The following is a 14,808-nucleotide window of genomic DNA, read 5'->3' on the forward strand; positions in this document are numbered from 1 at the left end:
CCTTTCCAATCTAATCACTGGTCTCCAAAAATAGCCAGCACTTTCATGCCTCTCTGCTTTGCTCATGTTCTGTCCTGTGCCTGGAATGTCCTCCGCCTCCTTAACCTGCCCCCTCTGGTGGGATCTTCCTTCTCCTTTCAAAAGCAGATCAAATGCTGTCTCTTCAGTGCCGACCTCCACACCCACCCCTTTCCACTCTCTGTGCTGGGCTCCCCCCAAACACTTCATGCTTCTTATTACAAGGAACTTGGGCTGGTTGTTCACGTGTCCTTTTGGCTCATTAGGTAGTGGACTCCTTAGGGGAACAGAGAGCATCTTATTTATGTTTGTGTCCTCAGTGTTGGCACCTAGTAGGCATTTGAAGTTTTTGGTTGAATTTATTTATATAGCTGAGCAGTTTTGAGAGATCTCACACGGGCTATATTTCTATCAGATCTGGAATAAGCAGCAAAAGACAAAGCACAAATTCAGCAAGAAGAAATTACTTATTTAAGCAATAGCCACGCCATCTAAAATTTAAAAATAAGGATTGGAGGCATTTTTAGAATAGCTGGAAGCTTTTTATTGACTTCCCCAAAACATTCACGCTGTGCCTAAAGTGGAAATAGCAATGGGTTGTAATGGACACATACGAAGTTTCTTTCTAGCCTCAGCTCTGCTCTTAACTGCTGTGTGCCCTTTGACAAGTCAGTTCCCCTTTCTGATGTCTTTATCTGTCAAATGTTCATGCTGAACAAAATGACTTTCAAGCTATCTTCTAATTCTAAAAGTTGATGATTCTTATTTTCTAGTTCGGAAAACCAAGTCTTTATTTCCCTTTGACTGTGATGGTCCCTTAACAGTAAGAGGAGACATTCTATATTGTCATAAAAACACTTAACTGTACCATGGCCCAATTACATAAAATTGGGATATTAGAAATAATTCAAGGGGTGCCAGGGTGGCTCAGTGGTGGAGCATCTGCCTTTGGCTCAGGGCATGATCCCGGGGTCCTGGGATCCAGTCTGATATCGTGCCCTGCGGGGAGCCTGCTTCTCCCTCTGCCTATGTCTCTGCCTCTCGCTGTGTGTCTCTCATGAATAAATAAATAAAATCTTTTTTTTTTTTTAAGAAATAATTCAAAATAGGGACACCTGGATGACTCAATTGGTCAAGCCTCCATGCTCAGCAGGGTGTCTGCTTGAAGATTCTCTCCCCTGCCCCTCCTCCCACTTACACACTCCCTGTCTCCCAAATAAATAAATAAATCTTAAAAGAAAAAAAAAGCAAAAACAACAAATAAAATACTCCTTGCTGCTAAAGCATCAGGGCTCTGCCCCTTTAAATTTGAAAGACTAGGCATCAGGCTAAAAGACCTCAGAAGAGGAGTTGATCTAATCTTAGGTTCATAAAGATAGAGGAGAGAATAGTGGTCAAGTCATACATGAAAATGGTTTGCAGAGGAAGGGAAAGGTACTTGGATGTTGAGTTTTAAACTCAGGTCTTCAGGGAAAGCATTCTATAATATGTCACAGGTACAAAGCGAATGGGAAGGCTTCAAGCTAGTGAGTGCAGCTGTGTCGCTGGTTCCTGCTAGATGCTGTGACAATTTCCCTTTGTATAACCTGAAGTCCCCCAATATTTTGAAATGCTGTTCTACCCATTTTTAAAAATAAGCTTTATTTTTTAAAAATCAATTTTAGGTTCACAGAAAAATTGAGCAGAAGGTAAAGAGTTCCCATACACCCCTGCCTCTACACATGCACAGCCTCCCCCAATATCAATATCCTGCACCAGAGGCTTACATTTGTTAAAATCAAACCTACACTGACACATCATTATCACCCAAATTCCAGAGTTTACATCAGGGTTCACTGTTGGTGTTTTACATTCTCCGAGCTTTGGCAGATGTATAATGACTTGTATCATCATCAAAGTATCACACAGAATAGGTTCAGTGCCCTAAAAATTCTCTGTGCTCTGCCTATATTCATCTCCTTTTGTCCCCTAACCTCTGGAAGCCACTGATCTTTTTATCGTCTTCATAGTTTGTTTTTAGATTTTATTTATTTATTTGAGAGAGAAAGAGAAAGAAGATGAGCAGAGGGAGGGGCAGAGGGACAAGCAGACTTTTCCCACTGGGCAGGGTGCTATCCCAGGATCCTGAGATGAGCTGAGCCAAAATCAGTTGTTTAACTGACTGAACCATCCAGGTACCCTCTTACTGTCTTCATGGTTTTGCCTTTTCCGGAAAGTCATATAGTTGGAATCATATGTAGCCTTTCATGATTAGCATCTTTCACTGAGTAAGATACAGTTAGGTTTCCTCCATTTCTTTTCATAGCCTGATAGCTCATTCCTTTGAACACCTAACAATATTAATTGGATTATTCATTTTCTTATTGATTCATGAGTTCTTTTTATATTTTGGATAACAGTGTCTTGCAAATATTTTCTCCCAGTCTGTGGTTTGTCTTCTCATTCTCTTATCAGTGTCTTTCACAAAGCTGTTATTCTCATTGCTCATAGACGCACTCAAACAAAATTCTACATTTAAGTTGTTTTAGCAGAAATATCGCTTAACTAGAAATTTCTTTCTAGCCTATGGAAATAGGCTTTGTTTTACTTATATTTCCTTGACTTAGAAATTAATAGAAATAGAATTTAGAAAAACCATCTGTGGTCAAATTTGCAATATGTGTTTCAAACATCCATTGAGGGATGTCTTGGGGTTAGCTGACTTCAACACAATTTCTTAAACCAGTTTTTTTTCGCTTCTGGGATCATTAACCAAAAGATTTCAACTAACGTTCTATAAACCCACAGGAGATAACATTTCTTACTGACTATACATACTGTTATAGCAATGTCTGTCCCCTGAAAGTAGAGGGTGAGATGCCTTGTAAGTGAGAAACAATTTCCTGAGATTTGCTGGAGAATAAGAAAGGTCTCCTATTTCCTGGAAGATGGGAGGACTTGGCCTCGTGAGTATTTGAGAGAATGTGGTCAGGGCAATAAAGACCTCTAGTCACAGAATGACATAGTGCTGGAGGGGGCTAAGTATATGGTGTGACAACTGTGGATCTTTTTATAGATGTGGATCCTTTTATAGATGCTGAGATATGGTGCTGGTGGTTGTGTTGTAGTTATTGTTGACTTGTTTGGTGATATTTTAAGTCTATGAGTTCCTTCTATTAGGTTGTCCCCAAACTAGAATTTGAAAGTGCTCCAAGAACTCTCAGAGGATATAGAGGCAGTTCAGTTAGACCACAGAACTTGAGGAGCATGAGACCCTGTAATATTTTCAGTCTTCAAAGAAAGATTGCATTATATATTCTCTGTTGGATGTGTGAAGGCAGAAATCATGGGACCATTTTCAATAAAATTTTTTTCTTTGTAGATCCTATGAAAGCTGAAAATTAAATATCATGGTCTATTCTGGAGACTGGGAAGAAATATTGAACATAAAGATCATGTTTCAGGGGACATGAATTTTAAAACATCTGCCATGTGAGGAGCAGCTCAAAGAACCTGACACATTTACTCAGAGAAGAGTTGGTGATAGTGGGAATATGAAAATGAACAGCAAATCTTCAAGTGTATGATAAATTGTCACATATATAAGGAAGGAATAAATTTGTCCCAAGAAAGAGAAAAACTAGGACCAATAAGGGTACACCTTGAAGAGAGGCTGATATTGTTTCAAAGCATAAGAAAATCTGAATTATCTAATAACATAGTGGATCCTTTTTCATTTTATGGAAATAATAGAAAATGGAAGAATTTTACGGCCCACTGTGGATGGATAAGAGTAGTCCAATGACTCCTACATGGCTGAGGACTGAGATATTTAATGTCTTAGTAACCCATTCACAGCATAGTGATTAGGAGGCTCTGTAATGATAGCATCAATGGTCTCTGAAAAGAGTAAATTCCCCATCACAGGAAATCTTCAAGTAGAGTTAGGAAACAACTCAGATGGAGTGTTGTAATGGCAATTTTTAAAAATTCTTTAAAATTCATAGACTTTTTATTGTATGGTTTTATGAATTCTGAAAAATGCATAGACTCACATAACAATAATAATACTGAATAATTCCGCCCCCCACCCAATTCTTTTGTACTTCCCCTTTATAGTCAAATCCACCTCCATCCCTAACCACTGGCAACCACTTGTCTGTTCTCTATCTCTATAGTTTTGCCTTTTTGAGTATGTTATATAAATGGAATTACATAGTATGCAGCTTTTTAAGTTGAGTTTCTTTCACTTTGAAGACTGTATTTGAGATTTATCCATGTTGTTAACTTATCCATGGTTTTTTCTTTTTTATTCCTGAATAATATTCCATTGTATAGATCTACCATCATGTCCATCCATTCACCAGTTGAAGAATATTTGAGGGACTTCTGGTTTCTAGTACAGAATGTAAGGAGTTTAGAAGTCGTCAGCAAGTAAAAAGCTTAACAAACTGAAAATCAACAACTTTTCTTAGATCCGTTAGAGAATGCAGATCACGGGACAAACTGCTGCCCCCCAAACTGGAGAGGAAGTCAGGTGGATACAGAGAATCACAATTTACTAGAAGGGAAACATCCATGTAGGGGCACCTGGGTGGTTCGATGTTTGAGTGTCTGCCTTCAGCTCAGGTCATGATCCTAGGGTCCTGGGATTGAGTCCCACATCAGGTTCCCCACAGGGAGTCTGCTTCTCCCTCTGCCTATGTCTCTACCTCTTTCTCTGTGTCTCTCAGGAATAAATTTAAAAAATCTTAAAAAAAAAGAAACATCCATGTAAACAAGTACGAGGTTTCCTTTACCCGTTATATCATGTCCAACTCTTAACAACAATTAGAAGATGTATCAATAGGCAAAAAAGAGAGTTTGAAGGGTCAGATATGGTAAAGGTGTTGCAATTATCTGTCCAGAAATTTGAAATAACTATGGTAAATAAGAGCTTTAATGGAAAAAGTAAACAATGTGCAAGAACAGATAGGTAATGTAAGAAGAGAGATAAAAAATTTTTTCACTTTTTAAATTTAAATTTAATTAATTAACATATAGAATATTAGTTTCAGGGATCCCTGGGTGGCGCAGCGGTTTGGTGCCTGCCTTTGGCCCAGGGTGCGATCCTGGAGACCCGGGATCAAATCCCACGTCGGGCTCCCAGTGCATGGAGCCTGCTTTTCCCTCTGCCTATGTCTCTGCCTCTCTCTCTCTCTCTCTCTGTGTGACTATCATAAAAAAAAAAAAGAATATTAGTTTCAGAGGTAGAGTTCAGTGATTTATCAGTCTTATGTAACGCCCAGTGCTTGTCACATCACGTGTAATATCCTTAGTATCCTCCTCCTTAATATTCAACACCCAGTTACCCCATCCCCCACCCTCAGCAACCCTCAGTTTGTTCCTGTGATTAAGAGTCTCTTATGGTTTGTCTCCCACCCTGATTTCATCTTATTTTATTTTTTCCTCCCTTCTCCTATGCTCCTCTGTTTTGTTTCTTAAATTCCACATATGAGTAAACTCATATGGTAATTATCTTTCTCTGATTGACTTATTTTGCTTAGCCTAATACCCTCTAGTTCTATCCATGTTGTTGCAAATGGTGAATTGTTGGTTTTTTTTTGATAACTGAGTAATATATAGATATAGATATATACCACATCTTCTTTATCTACTTATCTGTCAAAGGACATCTGGGCTCTTTCCATAGATTGGCTCTTGTGGACATTGCTGCTATAAACATTGGGGTACAGGTGCCCCTTGGGATCACTGCATTTGTATCTTTGGGGTAAACATAAAATAGTGTAATCTCTGGGTCTTAGGGTAGCTCTATTTTCAACTCTTTGAGGAACTTCCATACTGTTTTCTAGAGTGGCTGTACCAGCTTGCATTCCCACCAACAGAGTAAAAAGGTTTCCCTTGAGAGATGGAAATTCTAAGAAAGAATGAAGAAATGCTAGAAATCCAAAATACTGTAAAGAATGAATAACTTTGGTGGGTTCATTAGTAAACTGGACACAACTGAGGAAAGAATCAATGAGCATGAGGATATGTCAATAGAAGTTTCCAAAATTGAAAAGCAAAGGAGGAAACAACTGAAGAAAGTGGAACAGAATACTCAAGAGCCGTGGGACAACTACAAAAACTGTAGCATATGCATGATGAGAATGTGTGGAGAAGAGAGAAAGGAACAGAAGAAATACGTGAAAGGATTAAAACAGAATTTCCCTCAAATTAATGTCAGACACCAAACCACAGATCTAGGTAGCCCAGAGAACACCACAAAGGATAAATGCCAAGAATATATGGGTTGTTTATTTTTTATTTTTTGAGTGAATAGGAATAAATATGCTACAAACATTTAATATAAAGGTTTTGTGTGAACATAAATCTTCATTTTTTAAAGTAAATACCTCAGACTGTAAATTGTGAGTCATAAGGTAAGTCCATGTTTAACTTTATAAGAAACTATCACTTCATTTTCCAAAGCATGTGTATCATTTTGCATTCCCATCAGCAATGAATGAGAGTTCCAGTTGCTCTGCATTCGCATCAGCCTTTGGCATGATCAACTTTTTGTTTTTAGTATTTTTTTAAATTTTATTTATTTATTCATGAGAGAGAGAGAGAGAGAGAGAGAGAGAGGCAGAGACACAGGCAGAGGGAGAAGCAGGCTCCATGCAGGGAGCCCGACGTGGGACTCCATGCCGAGTCTCCAGGATCACGCCTTGGGCGGAAGGCGGTGCTAAACCACCGAGCCACCCAGGGATCTCCTGTTTTTAGTATTTGAACCATTCTAATAGTGGTATTTTAATGTAGTTTAAATTTGCATTTCTTCAATGAACAATGATGTAGAGAATCTTCTTGTGTGCCATCCATCTATTTTCTATAGCAAGCCGACATTTCAAATCTTTCGCTTACTTAAAAAATCAGATCATTCTGGGGTGCCCACTGGCTCAGTCAGTGTAACATGCAATTCTTGATCTCAGGATCATGAGTTTAACCCCCATGTTGGGTGCAGAGATTACTTTAAAAAAGAAATAAACACTTAAAAGAAGCTAAAAAAAAAAAAAAAAGAACCAAATTGTATCATTGATTTTTGAGAATTCCTTTTATATCTAGCATACAAGTGCTTTGTCAGGTAATTTGCAAATATTTTTGCCAAGCCTGTGACTGGTCTTTTCATTTAAAAAATATTTTTAAAGCTTTTCTTTGGGTACACATTTTTCTTTTTGATAGTCCTATTTAATAATTTGTCCTTTGGGGCACCTGGTTAGCTCAGTTGGTGGAGCATGTGAATGTGACTCTTGATCTTGGGTTTGTGAGTTTGAGCCCTATGCTGGGTGTAGAGATTACTTTAAAAAAATGAATAAAAATGTATCTTTCATGAATCATGCTTTCAGGGTTATATCCATGAACTTTTTGCCTAACTGAAAGCAACACAGGTTTTCTCCTATGTTTTCTTTTAAATGTTTGATAGGTTTATATTTTACATTCAGGCATACTGTCCATGTTGAGTTTATTTTTGTATAAGGTATGAAGTGTATGATGATGTTTACTTTTTTGTGGGTATGGGTGTCCAACTATGTTGACACTATTTGTTGAAATAACTATTCTTTTTCCATTTAAGTCCCTTTGCACTTTGTTAAAAAAAATCAATTGACTGTATTTGCATAGGTCTATTTCTGGACTCTATTGATTCTCAGTCTTGCTAAAATCTCTGGAGAAAAACAAAATCTCTGGAGAATGTTCATTTTTGTTGGTACTATTGAGTCCATCCAATGAATTTCTTTTTATTTCAGAAATAGTATTTTTAAGATCTAAAGTTTCCACTTTGTTCTTTTTTTACAGTTTCTATTTTTCTAATCAGAACATCTCTATTTCTGTTCAGTTCAAGAGCATCTGTGTACTGCATGGAGCATGGTTACAATAGCCACTCTAAAATCTTTGTGATTCTAATACCCAGATCATCTTGGGTTTCAGGTCTGTCAATTGTCTTTTCCTTTGAAAACTGAGCAGATTTTTCTCTTTTCTGTGTTTCTTTGTAAGTCAAGTAATTTTGAATTGTATCCTGGAATTTTGAATATTATGTTGTGAGACTCTGGGTCCTATTATAAAATCCTCTGGAGGACATTAATTTTTACATGGTTTATTTTAGCGGGCAGTATACCTGGTTTGGTTCATAGCTCGAATTGTGTCTTGCCTTCTGAGAGCGGTGGTCCCAAAGTCAGTTTAGTTTTCAAAATTTTTGCTGTGCTGTGTGTGTCTGCCCAACATATACCCCATTCAGGAGTTAATCTGTTAGTTGGGTAGTGATTGCTATCATTTGGTTCTCAAAGCCTTCCCTATTCTTGTTTGGGTCTGTTCTGTGCATGCATAATTTAGGGGTGAATCTAAGACTAGTGGCAGTTCATATACAAAATTAAGGGATTTTCTTCTCTAACTTTCTCATCCTTGGAATTTCCCTGACACTCTGACTCTCAGGGGTCCTGTTTCCTAGCCTTCTGACTAGAAAGCCAGTATTTCTCTCAGATTTTAGCCTATGCACTTGGACACAAATTCTGAGCACCAGGGGTGCCTCAGGGCAACCTGAAGAGAAAGAAGAGAAGAAAGTAATTGGAATCCCATACTCTCTGGACCCTTGAGATTCCTTTTTCCAGTCCCTGGGCACTGAGGGATGGTTGTCTTAGAGTTTTAGGGACCCATGCCAGTGCTGCTGCTGCCGCCATGACAGTGCCACTTCCGGGCTAGGAGGACCCCGAAGGAGGAAAAGAAAAGAAAAGAATAAAAATAGGAAAATTAAAGCGATTCTCTCCATCTTTTGCTTAAAGGGCCCCTTTTCCTGATCCTCCGGCTAGAACAGGGGGTTCCCTTGGGATTTTTTGCTGTCATACTGTGGCTCAGCTCCAGGCCTCTGCCCACCGTCTAACTAAAGCCAAGAACTAAAGAAGGAAAGAAAAACCAGGTTAAGTTCACTGCCATAGCAGCTGTTCTCCAAGTTTTGACTTCCCCTTTCAATCTATTTGCTACTGTTTACTTTTCAGAGTCCTCAGCTAATTGCTTTTGTATTCTGTCCAGAGGTTTTACTTATAATCAATGGGAGAGATAGGTTGTAATGGACTTACTCTGCCTTGAATAGGACCAGAGGTTCTATAATGACAATTTAAATACCAGATGAAGGTTCCTCCAGACTGTTATTCTCAAACCTAGCAACCACTTTGAATTAATCGGGGAAACTTACAAAAAACCCCAACGATTCCAGGGCCCTACCTCAGACTCATCTCTGAGGATAGGAACCCAAGAATCTGTAGAAAATGCTTCCGGGTTTCTGATATAGCCAGCTTGGCACTGGTTTCAAGGGCCCAATGTGGGAGTCCATACTGGAAATTTGGAAACCCCTGGATGAGATGATCTCCAAATTTCTATCCAACGCTGAGGTGCCCAAGCTCTACATTCAGAATATGCATTCATAAAGCTTCTTAAGTGAGTTGCCAGTCCACTCACTTCCCTCAAGCTGTAGATGACACAGGACATCTCAAATAACGTCACAGAGCAGGAAAAAAAATAGAACTAATAGACAAAGTCAAGATATTAAAACCAATAAACCAAATGGACTCCCAACCTGTAAGATTAGTTTTGTGGAAATTACAACTTCTTGGAATAATAGCAGCAATAAATTCGAAGTCTGCTTTATTTAGTGTTAGCCAGGAGGAATATGGGTTATACTAAAGTCTGAGGATTAGTGGTTTCATTTGGAGCCTCCTTTCCTCCCTAGGACTAATCCTTTCCCATATATTTGACGAAATTCTTTTGGCTGAGGGTTATATCTTCCTATGTGCTAGGAATCACCGGTGAGTTTAAATTTGCTTTTCATGAAAATTTATTTCTAAGGGATCTCAGAAGGTATTTCCTTGAGCTCATGTCTATGGAAAAAGAAACCAGACCTGAGAAGTGAAGTGTTTTGTTCGGGGGGTCAGAGCTGGGACTCGAAGCCTAACTTTGGCTTCTCAGCCATGCACTTTCTGTCTGAGCTGAGTGAGTCAGGTGAGTCTTTGGATGCAGAGTGTCCTGGCATCATAACTGAGCTGAGTCAGACAGCTGCGCTGGGCAGTGGCTGAGTTCCATGCAATGCATTTGTAAAGGGCACTATGACCTAAAAATGCTTTAGCGCCTAGATTTGTGGTGGGGAAAATATTGGCAACCAAAACGATCCACCACTTGTAAAGTGCCGACTTGCCGGCATAGCCTATTCTCTGGGCACTGGGAAGGAGCCAGCCCCTGACCACCTCTGGAACATCCCCCATCCCATGTCCTCCCCAGAGTGCCGCATGCATGGTCAGAGTTTAATCAGGGAAGCAGAACCATGATGAGTTATGATAGAAGGGCTGTCTTATAGGAACTAGACCACGCACAATTGTAGGAAGAGCTGGGGAAGTAAAGTCCTAAAAGGGAGGGTTGGAGAATCGGAGCAGTCACCAACCACTCAATCTGAAAAACCAAGCATTCCTCTGTGGGCCCACTCAAAAGCACAACCATAATAACATGAAGGGGTTTTTGCGGAGTGTTGTTCTGGCTTACATAACTCCGTGCGGTATAAATCATTACGGGTGGAACACTGAAAATCAGAGACACCTCAGGAGTAATGCTCTTGGAGCTCTGTTCTCATTTGCCAGTGAAAAATCTGGAACCAGCCTGTCTTACTACAATCTGGAAATGTGTGACGGCTTTAGCACGGTGGCACTCGGGAGTGTGGTATTCTGGAATTGATGCGGTGTTGTTGCCAGGCAGACCTGGACGTCATGCTGGCTCTGCCTCCTTAGGTGGTGACTGGGACCTTCTTCCAGCTTTCTGAGATTAGCTTCCTCATTTGTAAAACGGGGCCAGTAGTAACCACCTTATAACATTGTTCTGAAGTTGGTTTAATAATAGACACTCAATAAAAATGATTCCTTTTAACTCTTGAGTACACTCTTTCCCCCAGTACACCTAGGACATGTCCTATTTCATAGAATATCTTCATATGGAAAAGCCCTTATTGCCTAAGTGATGGATTTTGATAATGAATATAGGTATATAATTTATATTTTATGTTCCTGGCCTTCAACCACGGTCCCAGATTCTCAGTACGAACAAGTTTGGATTCATGTGGACACTGTGAAAGACCATGGATTGGCAAGGGGAACACCTGAGATGAAGCTCATGGCCTTCACCACCCCCCAACCCCAAAGGGAAAGATAGAACATTCCCTAAGTAGTTTGAAATCTATCAACTTGGAATGCTTCATAAAAGCAAGTGTGGTGACCTCAGTTCCTTGGAATCCTCCAGTTTTTCTGGGTTAGAAGAGAGATTCTTTCATGAGGGTAGAGCAGAAGAGGCAAGCGGAAGCTGCTATCAACGTTGGAAACAAAGACCATAAAAATAGAGCTTGAAAGGCATAGTACTCTGGAGCCAGTTATTTTAGGAGCATACAGACCTACATGTCAAATAGCCCCCAAGGGTATTACTGTATCATAGATGGTCTCCATTGTTGGTTGACTTTGAAATTAAAACAATAGTGCTCATGAGTTTCTGGCACATGAAGAAAAATTTGATTCCAAGTACTCTACTTAGGAATCTGGGGGTTTGAGATGCCTGGGTGGCTCAGCAGTTGGGTGTCTGCCTTTGGCTCAGGGTGTGAACCTGGAGACCCGGGATCGAGTCCCACATCAGGCTCCCTGCATGGAGCCCGCTTCTCCCTCTGCCTGTGTCTCTGCCTCTCTCTCTCTGTGTGTCTCTCATGAATAAATAAATAAAAATCTTTAAAAAAGATAAATTAAAAATGAAATAATCTGGGGGCTATATTATTATTTTAGAAAGATTTTAGTCATTAGTAACTAGAAATCTTGCGGGTATTTTTTTTTTTTTTTTTAGATTTTTAATTTACTTATTCATGAAAGACACAAGAGGCAGAGACATAGGCAGAGGGAGAAGCAGGCTCCGTGCAAGGAGTCCGATGTGGGACACGATCCCGGATCCTGGTATCACATTAGGAGCCAAAGGCCGATGCTCAACCACTGAGCCACACAGGTGCCCCAGTAACTGGAAGTTTTTATTCAGGATAAACTTCTAGAAGATTTGCACACAGAGGATCTCTTCTTATCCAAAGTAGGACAATAGGCCCTATCTTGCATAACACAGTGCTAAGCAAGTGGTAAAAGCTAAAAAAAAAAAAAAAAAAAAAAAGAGTTTTTTAAGTAAAATTCGGTTTATACAGGGCAAATCAGACTGAGCCTTACTCATGGAATATGGAAGATTCTCTTGCAGCCTATCAAAACTGCAATTTATCACTTGACTGTCAGGGGACACTGATAATATACTCCTTACCTGTATTTTCCTACAAAATGTTGGCCCTTATGACACATCCTCATTTAGTTACTGATCCGATCCAGCAAATAATTGACCTGAATGTACTCAAATAGGACACTGAGGTGTAAAATCACTTCTTTAAAAGTTGATTTAAAAATTGATAGTTTTTTTTTTAAACAAAAACAAAAACAAAATGATGACACTTTTCCTTCCAACTTATCTCTTATTTTAGGCCCTCAAGATTTGAAAACTACCAGTTGGTGATACACACTGTAGGGATTCTGCAGTCACCCCACACTCTTCTATATAATTAATAGGATTGCTCAGACAGCTTATCTGCTTAAGTTCTGAAAATCTCTTTATCCTTTATCTGCAGGAACACTAATCGCTTGAAAAGGACAGGGCTAAGGGAAGTTGTTTTAAAGCCAAGACTAAAAGAATTTTCTTGTATCAAATTCTATCGGTTTCCTGGGGTCCCTGCATCTCTTCTTTCAGGTGTTTTAAATGGCACTTGGCGTTCATTTGAACTTAGGTGAGTTGCTTGCATTGCTGGTGAGATAAGCATTCCCTAAGACCTTATCTATTCGATCCTTGGCTGGATTCCATCAGGTCCAGGGAACAGGGAATGATCTGCCCAGGGAATTGGGAGGCCTTGGCTATGGGGTTCCCTCCATGGTTTGGTAAGAGCCCTTTAGTTACCAAGAGTGGAAATGATTGGCAACTTTAAGCCAAGGAAACTTATTGGAAGGACGCCAAAGCCTCGCAGAGTCAGTGGATGGCTGAAAATTAGGCTTGCACAGGAGGAGGTACCATGGCCTTTCTAGAAGCTGGGATGCAGGATCCCCAGCCTGGCAGCCAGAATGGCATGCAGTGAGAGTCCCTGCTAGGGTGAAATGGAACATCAAATCCCAGGGAGGTTGACTGAGGCTGGGTGATATGCCTACTCTTACTAGATGTGGGTAGGGCCCCCAGTTACAGTCTGTGGGCTCCACCTAGTAATTCCCTAAGAGGAAATTAGGAAGCAGCTTAGGAAGAGAAATGGCACTCTGGACAGATAACTTTGTCCGCTACTATGCTGTTGCTTGCATCTTTAAAGTTGATTCCTGCTTTTTTTTTTTTTTTAAAGATTTATTTATTTTATTCAGAGAGAGAGACTGAGAGGCAGAGACACAGGCAGAGGGAGAAGCAGGCTTCACGCAGGGAGCCCGACATGGGACTCGATCCCGGGTCTCCAGGATCACACCCCAGGCTGCAGGCGGCGCCAAACCGCTGCGCCACCGGGGCTGCCCTGATTCCTGCTTTAAAATGATTGGACACTGCTTCTCCCATGAAAGCCTTCCAGGTTACCATGTCCCAGTGCTCTGTGCTCCTATGAATGTCTATAAAACCAACGAACCATAAGACAAACTGGAAGATGACAATTAGGAGAACCGATGGGTTACCAGTTGTCCCACTGCCGATGAATTCATCGCTGTGTAATAGTGGTTGTATCAGTTATCGGTTGCTGCACGGCATATTACCACAAACTTGGCATCTTAAAACAGCACAGCTTTACCATGCCACAGTTTATGTGGGTCGGGAGCCCGGGAGCAGCTTGTCTGGGTTCTCTGCCTGGGGTCTCCCAGGGCTGCGATCAAAGTGTCATTCTTGAGTTGCAGTCTCATCTGAGGCCCGACTGGGGAAAGATCCATTTGCAAGCTCATCTTGCAACCTAAGTTAAGCTTACATTAAGTTAAATGAACTTAAGCAGGTAAACTGAGCAGTTTGTGAGCTCACTCAGGTGGCTAGAAGAATTCAGTGCCTTGTGGTTCTAGGTTAGGATGGAGGATTTTGGTTCCTTGTTAGGTGTTAGCTGCAGGCTCCCCTCAGCTCCAAGGCTGTGCCGGGCTTCCCTAATTGGGTGACACTACAATCTTACGTAATGTAAGCTCATAACCACGTACATGTAATCATGCACGCTCCATCCCCTTTGCCGTATCCTATTAGTTTGAAGGAAGACATAGGGCTCACCCACACTCAATGGGAGAGGATCCCATGAAGGCATGCACACCAGGAAGTGGGGCTTGGGGGCAAACTTATGAATGTCCAGTGGAAGAACTGAGTGGGACGATCTCGAGCTGTCTTGGAGTCGAACACAGCTCCTTCTTTCTGTGCATCTGATTTCCCCAAACCTGCATCCTGAGAAGGAACCGGTAAGGGGGCAGAACAAAGTCTCGGCCTCGTCTCTCGAACCCAGCTTTAGGGGAGGGCGAGGGGATGCAAGGGGCTTCAGCGCCTCAGAGCTACCACGACCGGGTGGGTTTCTCAGTGGTCTGCGTGTAGTTGAACCTAGTGGCCTCCACTGACTGGCATCCTTTGCTTGTCTTTACCATTTGGCAAGTTACCACCTCTTTCCTGCGTGGAAATGCTTCTCCACTTATTCACACATACATCCTGTCTTCCTCAACTGTAAGTACCTTAAAGGCAGGAGCCATTTGTTCTATC

This window comes from Canis lupus, chromosome 21 (assembly GCF_011100685.1).
Source record: "Canis lupus familiaris isolate Mischka breed German Shepherd chromosome 21, alternate assembly UU_Cfam_GSD_1.0, whole genome shotgun sequence".
Taxonomy (NCBI): Eukaryota; Metazoa; Chordata; class Mammalia; order Carnivora; family Canidae; genus Canis; species Canis lupus.